This window comes from Metopolophium dirhodum, chromosome 1 (genome assembly GCF_019925205.1).
Source record: "Metopolophium dirhodum isolate CAU chromosome 1, ASM1992520v1, whole genome shotgun sequence".
Classification (NCBI taxonomy): domain Eukaryota; kingdom Metazoa; phylum Arthropoda; class Insecta; order Hemiptera; family Aphididae; genus Metopolophium; species Metopolophium dirhodum.
In genome coordinates, this window is record NC_083560.1 from 159,022,174 (window position 1) to 159,034,216 (window position 12,043).

General features: G+C 60.4%; 1 non-coding gene and 1 pseudogene across 1 annotated transcript; both read left to right on the forward strand.

The window, feature by feature from the left end:
* Nucleotides 1-597: 597 nt before the first annotated feature.
* Nucleotides 598-755, forward strand: LOC132937590 (5.8S ribosomal RNA). The gene has a single exon (XR_009663713.1). It is a non-coding gene; the product is annotated as a 5.8S ribosomal RNA (ribosomal RNA).
* A 369-nt stretch (nt 756-1,124) lies between these two features.
* Nucleotides 1,125-3,938, forward strand: LOC132937743 (large subunit ribosomal RNA; annotated as a pseudogene).
* Nucleotides 3,939-12,043: the final 8,105 nt, after the last annotated feature.

The window sequence follows — 12,043 nt, forward strand, 5'->3', positions numbered from 1 at the left end:
TCTGGGCCGCACGCGCGCTACACTGAAGGAATCAGCGTGTGTTAACATTCCTGGGCCGACAGGCTTCCGGGTAACCCGCTGAACCTCCTTCGTGCTTAGGGATCGTGGCTTGCAATTTTTCCACGTGAACGAGGAATTCCCAGTAAGCGCGAGTCATCAGCTCGCGTTGATTACGTCCCTGCCCTTTGTACACACCGCCCGTCGCTACTACCGATTGAACGGTCGCATTGAGGTCTTCGGAGTGGACGCGCGTTATTCGGCCCCCTCGGGGGCTGGGTCGTCGCGCGATCGCGAAGATGACCGAAATCGGCCGTTTAGAGGAAGTAAAAGTCGTAACAAGGTTTCCGTAGGTGAACCTGCGGAAGGATCATTAGAGACGGGCCCGCGGTACCGGCAGCACTTGCCGGTCTCGCGCGCGCCTAATCCGACCCCGTGGCCGCGTGCGCTCGCGACTAGCTCGCCGACCGCCCGCGCGCCGCGACCCCCGACCGAGCGTCGACCGAAAGATGGTTAACGTCGAAAGACCATACGGGCCCCGCCGTGCGTCCGCGCACGGCGCGTGGCCGGTAGAAGTTTCGTCGACAAAAAAAAACACCCGACCCCGAACAGCGGATCACTTGGCTCGTGGATCGATGAAGACCGCAGCTATCTGCGCGTCGTCGTGTAATCCGCAGGTTATACGAACATCGACCAGTCGAACGCACATTGCGGCCTCGGTGACCCGCGGGTCCCGGGCCACGCCTGTCTGAGGGTCGTATACCGGATACTCGGCCAGACCGATGCGCCGCCGGCAGGCGTCCGACGGCGGCGGCAGTCCTCCCGGGGACTGTCCGCCCGCCCGTCGGCCGCTCCGGTGGTGCGAGATTGGCGGTTCGACCGTGGAAAACCGCGCTCGCGCGGCCGCCTCCGGTCGTCCGCCCAAGTTGTGACGGCAAACAGTCACGGGTTCTCGCGTCGTCAAACGGCACGTCCCCGTCCGCCCGCCGCGCGAGAGCGCGGCCGGGTCGGCTGAGAGTCCACGGACCTCTCCGGCTTCCGAGACGCGGACGCGGACGGTCACCGTACGGGCGGAGCGCGGACCGCAGGCTGCCGTGTAATTTAAAAAAAAAAAAACCGATACGTTCCGACCTCAGATCAGGCGGGACTACCCGCCGGATTTAAGCATATTAATAAGCGGAGGAAAAGAAAACAACCGTGATTCCCTTAGTAGCGGCGAGCGAACAGGGAAAAGCCCATCGCCGAATCCCGCCGCGCACTTTTGTGTCGCGGCACCTATGGGAGTTGTGGCGTACGGGCCGGCCTCGTTGCCGGGGCGCACGTGACGGTCCAAGTCTCCCTTGAACGGGGCCATGGCCCGCAGATGGTGCCAGGCCAGTAGAGGCCGTCACAGCGTTCCGGGATCGGACCGCGCCTTCGAGTCGGGTTGCTTGAGAGTGCAGCCCGAAGTTGGTGGTAAACTCCATCTAAGGCTAAATACGGCCACGAGACCGATAGTTTACAAGTACCGTGAGGGAAAGTTGAAAAGAACTTTGAAGAGAGAGTTCATAAGAACGTGAAACTGTTCGGGTGTAAACGGACAGAGCCCGCGAGTCCCCGCCGGGCGAATTCACGGTCGGTCTAACCGCCGGCCGGATCTTTCGCTCGGTTAGCGGACGTCGCGACCCGTTGGGCGCCGGCCGAAGGGCTTGGGTGGCGTTCGTCGCGGCGGTTGCGTTTCGGCGTGACCGTTCGCGCCGAACCCTGGTGCTCCTGGTCGGCTCGCCCGACGGCAAGAACCGTCGACGCGGCCCCGTCGCAGGCGGGGTCCCGTCGGTCGGCGACGATTTCGGGCTACTTTCCGACCCGTCTTGAAACACGGACCAAGGAGTCTAACGTGTGCGCGAGTCAACGGTGATCTTACGAAAAACCACGTTTGGCGCAATGAAAGTGAACCGTTTACGGTGCGGACGATGGCCTAGCGACCGAACCCACCGGCGTTCAAAGTCGCGCTGGTCCGCAGTCCGGGGGCGTCTTCGCCAGGTCGGCTTCGGCCGTCCGAGGGCGCACCCTTAGCGCACACGTTGGTACCCGAAAGATGGTGAACTATGCCTGGCCAGGATGAAGTCAGGGGAAACCCTGATGGAGGTCCGCAGCGATTCTGACGTGCAAATCGATCGTCTGAGCTGGGTATAGGGGCGAAAGACTAATCGAACCATCTAGTAGCTGGTTCCATCCGAAGTTTCCCTCAGGATAGCTGGCGCCGATGTGTCCCGCCCGTTCGCGGGCGTACGGACGCCGGTGGGACTCCGCGCTGTACGGCGCGGTAACAACACGCTCGTAACACGGAGGATGTCTCATACGGTAAAGCGAATGATTAGAGGACATTGGGGCCGAAACGACCTCAACCTATTCTCAAACTATAAATGGGTGAGATCGCCGGCTTTACCTGGTACACCGCGTGAACCGCGTGCGAAGCCGGCGACGGAACCCTAGGCGCTTAGTGGGCCATTTTTGGTAAGCAGAACTGGCGCTGCGGGATGAACCGAACGCCGAGTTAAGGCGCCGAAATCGACGCGTATTCAGAGACCATGAAAGGCGTTGGTTGCTGATGACAGCAGGACGGTGGCCATGGAAGTCGGAATCCGCTAAGGAGTGTGTAACAACTCACCTGCCGAAGCAACTAGCTCTGAAAATGGATGGCGCTGGAGCGTCGTGCCTATACTCGGCCGTCGACGGCATAGTGGGGCCGGTCGTCGCTCGCGGCGGTCGGTCCCGGCAAGCCTCGACGAGTAGGATGGCGCGGCGGTGTGCGTCGAAGGGCAGGTCGCGAGACCGCCTGGAGCCGCCGTCGGTGCAGATCTTGGTGGTAGTAGCAAATACTCGAGAGGGGCCCTCGGGGGCTGCCGTGGAGAAGGGTTTCTTGTGAACAGCCGTTGTCCAAGAGTCAGTCGATCCTAAGCCCGGGGAGAGATCCTCGTACCACGGGCGAAGGCGTTTTCGAATCGCCCTTGGGGCGAGAGGGAATCCGGTTCGTATTCCGGAACCCGACGCGGAACCGCTCCCTAGTGTTCGGGGCTCTTTTGTCTCGTCTGGGTAACCAGAATGAACTCGAAGAAGCCGCCGGGGGATCTGGGTAGAGTTCTCTTTTCTCTGTGAGCGTTGTACGTCCCTGGAATCCTCTAGCCGGGCGATAGGGACGCGAGCGCGAAGAGCACCGCTCGTTGCGGCGGTGTCCGTGATCCCCACGCGGACCTTGAAAATTCGAGAGAGGGCCACGCGGAGTCTTCGCGTCGGTTCGTACCGATATCCGCAGCAGGTCTCCGAGGTGAGCAGCCTCTAGCCGCATAGAATAATGTAGGTAAGGGAAGTCGGCAAAACCGATCCGTAACTTCGGGATAAGGATTGGCTCTGAGGAGCGTGGCTGTCGGGTTCGGGTCGTCGTAGAAGCGTAGGCGGTTTTGGCGACACCCCGGCCGTCGCCCGCGCGCCCGGTCTTCGGACCGGGAGCCTCGAGGCGGCCGCGGGCCCGTCGCCGTCCGCCGACCGTGGAACCACCGAGCTTCGGTCGCTGGCCGCGTCGCGGCCGGCCGATCGCCTTGGTGTCGGTTCGCCGTCACCGGGCGGTCCGGCCGCCGCGGCGTCGGTCGCGTAGCCGGATCGACAGCCATGTAACGGTCAACTCAGAACTGGCACGGACCAGGGGAATCCGACTGTCTAATTAAAACAAAGCATCGCGATGGCCCGGGACGGGTGTTGACGCGATGTGATTTCTGCCCAGTGCTCTGAATGTCAACGTGAAGAAATTCAAGCAAGCGCGGGTAAACGGCAGGAGTAACTATGACTCTTTTAAGGTAGCCAAATGCCTCGTCATCTAATTAGTGACGCGCATGAATGGATTAACGAGATTCTCACTGTCCCTATCTACTATCTAGCGAAACCACAGCCAAGGGGTTGTACGTTTCGCTGGGTACCGCGGGGTTGACGGACCGCGGTGCTCGCCGAAGGCCGGGGCGTCCACGTCGCCGGTAGATGGATACTGGCTTATTCATAAGCTTGCTAACACCGCGCCAAGTCACATTCCCGGCTGGTCAAGTGGACCAGCCGGTGACACGAGATCCAATCGCGGCGTCTCCGACGAGCGAATCGCTGGAGTGCGTGAGATGAGAATCACAGAAGGCCGACGCTAGCTCCTATATGCTTAAGGCGTCGCGTCGGGTGATTACTTCTCCGAACATCCCTCATGAGTACCTTGACCGATAGATGGTTCGCATCAGCTATGAGCAAAGATGCGTTCCTGGCGGAAGAGATCAAACCGAGCGGATGGGAAAGCGCACCGGCGACTCGCAGGAGTGCGGGAGATGAGAGCCACAGAAGGCCGACGCTAGCTCCTATATGCTTAAGGCGTCGCGTCGGGTGGTTACTTCTCCGAACATCCCTTATGAGTACCTTGACCGATAGATGGTTCGCATTAGCTATGAGCAAAGATGCGTTCCTGGCGGAAGAGATCAAACCGAGCGGATGGGAAAGCGCACTGGCGTCTCGCAGGAGTGCGAGAGATGAGAATCACAGAAGGCCGACGCTAGCTCCTATATGCTTAAGGCGTCGCGTCGGGTGATTACTTCTCCGAACATCCCTCATGAGTACCTTGACCGATAGATGGTTCGCATTAGCTATGAGCAAAGATGCGTCCCTGGCGGAAGAGATCAAACCGAGCAGATGGGAAAGCGCACCGGCGACTCGGTCGGCGGATGGGCGGTGATTTGGATTCAGTCAATCGTTTACAAATGACCCAGCCCGGGAGGGAGGACTCCGGGGTTGAGATCGCTCGCGGCGGTCCTCGCCAGCGGCCGGGCCGGCTGCCGGGCGAGGCTCGGGGTCCGAATAGCCCGTCTCGCTGCCCTCTGGGGCGGCGAGGCGGGCTTTTATTCTTGTAAAATCAACCGCCTCACTGCTACGCACGGACTTAGTGCGTAGCGGTGAAGGCGCGTTAGCCAGGTCCCGCGGAGTGGTGCCCGCGAAGGACATCTCCGACCGTACACGGCGGCGGAGCGAACCACCGGTCTCGACCGGCGGGCCGGCCTGCGGGTGACGGGTCGACGTGAGCGGGCTGACGGGGCCGGACGGCTGGTCCCCGGCGGCGCTCTCTTGACGATGCGCGTCGCCGGGGGGACGTCGGACGGTACCGTCGACCCAGACTCGCCTGGGTCTAACCTAGTCGGACCCGGACGAGTACAGGCCAAGTCCCCGGGGCCCCCACGCGGGGTCCAGGAGAGACACGGCCACTGTAGCAAATACTCGATCGCCCCGGGGCTCTCGCGGTAGGACTCGCTCCGATCGCGGTAGCCCTGGGGCGACCCGGTGAAAATCCGGCGGGTGGGATGCGCGCTGAGGGCGACGCGTCCCACGCGGAGCGGACGACACCGCGCCTAGACTCGACAGCTGACCTCTATGGTATTCAAAGACCCAGGCGGCGAGTCAACGGATCCCGGCGCGGCCGACTCGCTCAGGGACGACCGGCCCGGGCAAACGAGAGGGGCAAGCCCGAGACGTGTACCCCGGGCAGGGCGTCCGACGAACGCACTAACGGGGCCGACACCGGCGGGCGCGGAGTGGTGAACCTCGCCCAATGAAAAACGGCCCCACGCTGGCTCAGCGTATAACAGGTAGCAAACAAGGCGGCTGATGCGGGCTAAGCCGGAGATGCGGCCGAGAAATTGGCCGTACTCCGATTACAATAGCACCGGCAACCGGCTGGCCGATAAGCGAACTCGGGGGCGGTCCGCTACATCCATCCGATAGAATCCGCAAGCTCGCCGAACGACTTTAGGCCGAGTACGGGAAGACTGTTACCCCGAGGAGAAAATATCGCGTGGTTGGCGTCGACTGCCTGAGCTAGCGTTGAACGCAACTGGTCCCTCGCGGATCCGCGAACTTGGTTCGTCGTCAAACCACCATCGCCAGACCCCGGGGCCCCCACGCGGGGTCCAGGAGGGGCACGGCCACTGTAGCAAATACTCGATCGCCCCGGGGCTCTCGCGGTAGGACTCGCTCCGATCGCGGTAGCCTAGGGGCGACCCGGTGAGAACCCGGCGCGTGAGTGGCTCGCAGCGCACTGGGCCGCTCGAAACTCTAGCTCACATAGTCCTTTAAGACCGTGTACATTCGTAAAGATCTTAGGAACATGTCGCGCCGATACGAGCGGACAAGGGTACGATAATGTCAGCGCGCTGATGGCATAGTCCCAGAGACCTCCGGGCCCCCTGTTGCGATCGCCCTCGGGCGTCGCCTCAGGAGCCGTGATTAAACATTAACAACACCTTTGCCCGCCCTCTATCCGATTACTCGGTGGCGGCGAACGTGGAAATCGTACGAGGCCTTCGGACAACGAGCTAGCCGAGCATACACCAGCCCGCAGGGCCACCCACGTGGAGCGGACATCACCGCGCCTCGCCCCGACAGCGGACCGACAAGGTATTCAAACACCGGGCCCGCGGGTCGACACGACGCGGCGCGGTCGGACCACTCGAGGACGACCGGCCCGAGCAACACGAGCAGGGTAAGCCTGTGGCGGATGTCTTGGGAAGGGCGTCCGATGAACGCACGAACGGAGCTGTCGGAGACGGGCGTGGATTGGTGGACCCCGCCCGACGAAGACGGCCCCACGCTGTTTCAGCGCGAAACTGGTAGCAAACAAGGCGGCTGATGCGGGCTAAGTCGGAGATGCGGCCGAGGAACCGGCCGCACTCTGATTACAATAGCACCGGCAACCGGCTGGCCGATAAGCGAACTCGGAGGCGGTCCGCTACATCCATCCGATAGAATCCGCAAGCTCGCCGAACGACTGTAGGTCGAGCACGGGAAGACTGTTACCCCGAGGAGAAAATATCGCGTGGTTGGCGTTGATTGCCCGAGCTAGCGTCGAACGCAACTGGTCCCCCGAGGACCCGCGAACCTAGTTCGTGGTCAAACCACTATTTGCCGTCGTAAGACTGAGACCGTAAGGAAGCCCGCCGTAATCCACATTTGCGGCGGGCGGGCAGAAGGCATCTTAGCATCGTGTGGAGGAAACGGTGCGGCGCCGGCGGGCCTGGCCGTCAGTGAAACCTTACCGGCTAAAGAAACTGTTGGGACGGTGGAGCGGGCGACCGGGACTGACGGCGCACCCGCGGAACCCTGAACGATGTGCATATCGTACGCTACCCGAAACTCCGTGGGCGGCGGAGTGCGGGCCGGGTCCCGGGGCGCGGGCTGGGGCCCTGCCCGGGGCAACGGGGACTCCCATCGCGGTAACACCCACGACGCGAGCCGCTGCGAAAAACCGAAACAGTTACCGCGGAGGTGCGGTTCCCGGGGCCGGCCGGGTCTGGGTCTCGGGCCGCGTGTCGGGGGCGGCCGGCTCGGTCGCGCACGGACGACGGGAACGCACGAGAAGATCCATCGGAGGACCCACCCGACCGTAAACGCGGGGAGCGCCGCCACGGCCTCACCTCGGTGAGCCGACGGCGTTCCTGCGGCGGACCGGCCGGGGCGGCCCGAAGATGCGCTGGGTGCCGTCCACGCCCGCGCTAAGACGGACCACGTTTAATACTTGCCGGTCAATCTGGCGCGGACCGGGGCCGGTGACACAGGATCTTAACGGAGCAAGCCTACAGGCTCTAAGTCCTAGGGACTATAACTGTGGTATTTCCCGGGGCAGGCCACACAGGGGCATGTGCCCGACAATGAATCGGGGTTGCCTATGACCTCCGGGAGATTCCACACCGCTCTCACCTTCTAAAAGCGGCGTTACCCAGCTAGACTTAGAAACGAATACTAGGTTAGCGAAAGGTCTCGGAGTAAGAACGGAAGGCGGGTGGGCGTCCGCAAAAGGCCGTACCCTTGGGCGCCCACGTGATCAGCTCGTCCTCGGTGGTACGGAACCGGGGACGGGCGAAAGAGGGACGCGGCATCGAGACCGCGTCCGACGAGCTCCGCGTGGTAGCGGAGCTGGGTGGAGACGCGGGACTGAACGGTCCCCCGTCTTCCCTCGGGAGACCCCCCGTTCCGATATCTCGACGCCAGCGGAGGGCGCATCTCTGAACCGACTCGCCCGGTGATATGGCGAGGACTCGGCGACCTGGTCGCGCGCCGTTTTATGCAGACTACTAATCTTATGAAACACGATGGTACAGAATAAAGACACCCCGTCGGGTTGCGACCCGGTAGGTGGGAATTCGGATTGCGGGGTCCCACCACCAACGTGTATAAGACTTAGTTCTTTAGAGGCGGAGCTGAGCAGCCCGTCGACAGATAACCCCCTCTCGGGCCGGGACGCTGGCGTCACCCCGGTCGACGCCACCGTGCCGACCCCACCATCACGAAAAAAGAGAGGCTGGTGGAAGAGAGGGCGGAAAAGACCAGGACGAGCTAGACCTCAAAAAGAAAGGGTCGACCCTGGCACAGGTCACTTGGTCCTCGAACACGATAATATGACAGACGGTCCCGAGGATCGGCCAGCTCGAACTGAGAACGGTTTAACGCAAGGAACGGCTATGTCAGTTGACTGCATAATCAACGCGGACAGTGGCAGGCTTGCGGCCCCAAGGGAAGACGAGACGCTAATTAAAGTAGTTCAGATAAACGCAGCTAGATCGAAGATCGTAATGCATGAAATCGAACAATTATTGGTAAGCAAGACCATAGATATCTGCTTGATACAAGAGCCCGCGACCGATGGTAAAGGGGTCTACCTGCTAGACAGGCGCCCCTTCAAGGTGATAGCTAGCGGCTGCGAACCCAAGTCCGCGGTCGTTATAGTGAACCAAGCCATAAGTGTCCTGGGCCAAAGACAGTTAAGTACCTCGCATAATGCCGTGGCCACAATCGCTAGGGATGATGTCCAGCTCACGCTGATATCTTCTTATTTCCAGTTCTCGGTCCCCACGCGCGAGTGCGTCGACGCCCTGAACTCTATCATGGACGGACTGAGTGGCGACGTGCTAGTGGGTGCGGACGTGAACGCGAGGTCCACGGTTTGGCACGACGACAGGCCTGACAAGCGAGGTGACATAGTGGTAGACTTTATAAGTCAAAGGAACCTAAGAGTTCACAACCGGCCGGGCGTGCCGACGTTCAGGAACCGCGGGTCGGCGTGCCTGGACGTGACCCTGTCGTCAAACAACGTCAGAGTCGCGAACTGGTCCGCCACTCACGACCTAACGTCGAGCGATCACGCCCTAATCCGTTTCGACATCATCACGCGGAAAAACGCGCACGTCTGTCCAGAGGAGAACGCTCGGGGCTATATCTACAGCCAGACGGACTGGCCCAGATTCCGTAAGACCTTAGGGGACCTTAGAGACGCGAGGATAAGGGACCTCGAATGCCCGGACGTCGAAAGTTGTACGATAGCGCTTTCGGACGTACTGAGGGAAGCGTGCGATATGCATATGAGAAAACCGAAGGAAAGTAGGCACAGACCCCCTCCGTGGTGGAACGATACACTGGGCCGAGAACTGGACACCCTCGGCCGTTGGAAGGCGAGACTCAGAAACGCCACCAACGCACTGGCGCGTCGGGCTACGCGCACCAAGTTTAGAAAGCTGAAGGCGGCCCATAAGAAACATTGTTTCCAAGCCAGGCGAAGGGCCTGGCGTGAGTTCGTAACGGAAACGGGGAACAGAGAACCCTGGGGCCCCGTCTTCAAATGGCTGAAAACTGGTGGCGCTAGACCCTCGGAGAACCTTCCAACAGCCGTTCGCAAAAGCGACGGCACGTTCACCACGTCTCTAAGGGAAACAGGGGAAAGACTTATGGAAACCCTGGTCCCTGAAGACAGCTACGACAATGAAAGTCCTGAGCAAATAGCGGCCAGGACGGAGACGGGAGTGAGGGTCGGCTTCTTCAGTAAATGGTCCGAGGACCCCGGGCATATCGAACCCTGCGAGGTCGAGGAGGTTAAAAGGGCCATATGGCGGATGGCACCAAGAAAGTCCCCAGGCTTGGACGGTATAACGGCAAAAATCTTACGACAGGCCTGGCCAGTGCTCGCGGGGAATATTACACATGCATTTAACAACTGCCTACGGGCAAAGAGGTTCCCGAGCACATGGAAGGCGGCCAAGCTGGTCGTGATCAGAAAGGCACCGGGCAAAGACCCCTCCGAAGCCAAGTCTTACCGTCCCATAAGCCTCCTCCTAGTACTCTCTAAGGCGCTAGAGCACGTCATAGTGGAGAGAATCCGGCGCGACACAGATTCGCACATGTCGAAAAGACAGTTCGGATTCACTAGGAACCTCTCGACAGTTGACGCTATCCAACACGTACTCGACTGGTCAAAGGCAAGAACGGAAAAGTACGTCCACGCAATCTTCCTGGACATCTCGGGCGCGTTCGACTGCCTCTGGTGGCCGCAACTGGTATTGGACATGAAGGCCGCAGGCTGCAGAGACGGCCTCATAGAGCTCACTAAGAGTTACCTCGACGGTCGCCAAACGGAAATGAAAATTGGCGACCAAGTCATACGGAAAACCCTTACCAAGGGGTGCCCGCAGGGCAGCGAGTACGGCCCTGACCTGTGGAAATACGCTGTGAATCCACTTCTGTCAGAGGTGCTGCCCATAGGTACTGAACTAGTCGCGTACGCAGATGATCTTGCACTGCTAATCTCGGGCAAAAACAGGGCCGAACTAACCGCAAGGGCAAACACCCTTCTCGAGAGAGCATCGCTGTGGGCGAATCAGCGCAAGCTTACCTTCTCGGCAGCCAAGTCACAAACACTGTGGATAAAAGGCTCGCTCTCCAAGCCACTGGTCATCCGTCTCGGCAACGATAGAATAAAGCCTACCGAGACGGCGAAATACCTCGGCGTAACATTTGATAGTGGCCGTAAGTTCAGCGCTCACCTGACGGAAAAATCGAAAAGCACGAAGGCACTGTTTGGTCGCCTGCACGGAGTCGCTAAGACCACCTGGGGACTGAAATCTGGAGCGCCGCTTCGGATCTACAAATCAGTTTTCATACCGCAAATGAGCTACGCGGCCTCGATTTGGGCCTTGGACTGCATGTCTCAGGCACATCATCGGGGCAGGGCGAACTCAACCCAGAGACTACCGCTGCGGGCGATTACAGGTGCTTACAACACGACGTCGACGGTGGCGCTGCAAGTACTAGCGGGGACACCCCCCTTGGACTTGAAGCTAAAAGAGATGGCCAGGGCTGAAAAGGACAAGATCCTAGTAAGGAAAGGCGCTATGACGGCCGTAGAGGCCAGCCGGAATCTGTCATATTATACAAACGAAACTATTGACCTCTGGCAGCAACGATGGGTCGCTATAGACAAGGGAAGGTGGACTTACGCCTGGTTCCCAAGCATCCGTCATCGGTTGGAACGCACCTGGTGCGTCATGGACTATTACACGTCGCAACTGGTGACGGGACACGGGGACTTTAACGCGAAACTCCACATGTTCAACCTGAGAGGCGATGCAGTTTGTGGATGCGGGTCACCGAACCAGACCGCCGAACATCTGCTGTATGAATGCCCACTTGCTGACCAGGAAAGAAACAAACTCGAGCTTGCTGTGCGAGCGGCCGGTGCGGACTGGCCGTGCGAGCCCGAGTTCATGACCAGATCCGAGGTCTTGTTCCAGGCGGTGAAACAGTTTGCGCACGCTACACTGAGCCGCTCTGATGAAGGACGTGCCCGTTAGGCGTGGTTCGGCGTTAAAGTAAGATTCCGACACGGGGCCTCTGGAGATACAGTACCCGGAGGCCAGAGGGAAGAGGGATACCTCTCTAATCCGCACGGGGCTCACCCGTCCGAGTGACATATCAGCGCTAAAGACGGCGTGGAAAAATGTTGCGACACACCAGCGGAGACTATTAAGCGGGGAGACGTGACGGAAGGGCTGGACCAAAGCAACCGCGGGCAGGCACCTCGAATTTTTCCTGTCCGCGGACCTCCAGCCACATGCCGGCACGTTCCCCGCCCAAACTCCGGCTGAGAGTTCACGGGCCCGGCCAACTCGTGAATGAACACGTGCAAGGTGGAAGTCCGGCCGGGGGACACCCGCCGTCAGGCACC